Source organism: Herpailurus yagouaroundi, unplaced genomic scaffold (assembly GCF_014898765.1).
Source record: "Herpailurus yagouaroundi ecotype Mexico unplaced genomic scaffold, PumYag 185, whole genome shotgun sequence".
NCBI lineage: Eukaryota > Metazoa > Chordata > Mammalia > Carnivora > Felidae > Herpailurus > Herpailurus yagouaroundi.
Window position 1 is genome coordinate 25476416 of NW_024412416.1, and position 1329 is coordinate 25477744.

Sequence of the window (1329 nt, forward strand, 5' to 3'; positions counted from 1 at the left end):
AGCACATGTGTGATTCTATCCAGAAGCTGATTCCACGCTTCAGTTTCCCCACACGTTCTGTGAAAGTTCGCTAAGTGAATGGATTTGGTTTTTTCCTTCACTCTCTACCTCTGTTAAACCTCTGTTAAAGCTGTACTTCTATTTGGAAACCTCTCATTTCTTATCTCAGCCCTAGTGACTCTTGCTTCAGGACAGCAGCCTGCCATCCCCACTGAGTTCTCAAATATCAGCTGCTCTTGAGTGCAGGTTTCTCATGCCCCTTCTCTCTTCCTATTGTTCACCGTCTCTTTAATTTTGGTCCAGAAACACTTAGTGTTGGCATAGACAGCAGTGGATTGGCCAGGGCATAAGAATTCTAAGAAGTCTAAAAGAACTGGTAATTATGTGAGGTGATGGAGGTATTTATTAACTCACGCTACTATGGTAAATATATAACGTAAAAACCATCATGCTGTACACCTTAAACGTACACAGTGTTATATGTAAATTATCTGAATAAAGTAGGAACAACAAAAAAATCCTTTACCTAATAGAGTTTGACCACTAAATATTATGATCACTTGTAACATTTTAAATGAATTGTATGATGGGAAGAAGTTAATTAACCACACAAGCAAGCTTTTCTGGGTTGAGTATCACAAGCTAGGCGTTCCGATCTCCACGTTCCCCCTATGTAATTACAGTTTTATTTAAGTAATTACAGCTATATGTAATACATTTTTGCTAGGAATGGTCTAAATTGACTGGGTGATAATTTTGAGAGTTCTAAAAGGTAACTCTTTCCCACACCGGGAGTCGAACCCGGGCCGCCTGGGTGAAAACCAGGAATCCTAACCGCTAGACCATGTGGGAGAAGACAACTCCAGCCTGCCGTGTAAGTAAATTGAAACATTCTCTAGCTTCCGCCTTCTGTGTTCGACCCCGCCTCCTGCCGCACCAGCTTTCTGCGCATGCGTGGCTTTTCGGCTTTCCCTAGTTGCGGTGAGCTCCCGACGCTTTCTCCGCCCAAGGGTGGGAGCGGGTGCTTTGTCTAATGGACGCCGCGGCCTGCCTGTCTCCCTGCTTAGAGAGGCTGCAGCCAGGACTGAATCTCCAGAAATCTCTGTTAAAAAGCTCCCACGGTGAGATTTGGATAAGAATGGACTAAATGGCTCAAGGAACAAATTCTGAGATTGGCTCCCCAGGTCCCAGTTCTCCGGGTTTGTCGCTGCGGATAACCTTTTATTAGACCAGATTTTTCCAATCATGAGAGTTTAGCCCTTAGGGCATTTTAACTGGAATTTCACAGTTAGATGCCTGCATGAATGAAACCCGGAATAACCTGTGGGG

At 44.1% G+C, this 1329-nt stretch overlaps 1 non-coding gene across 1 annotated transcript; it reads right to left on the reverse strand.

The window, feature by feature from the left end:
* Positions 1-780: 780 nt before the first annotated feature.
* On the reverse strand, positions 781-852 carry TRNAE-UUC (transfer RNA glutamic acid (anticodon UUC)). Its single transcript has one exon. It is a non-coding gene; the product is annotated as a tRNA-Glu (tRNA).
* Between the last annotated feature and the right edge of the window lie 477 nt (positions 853-1329).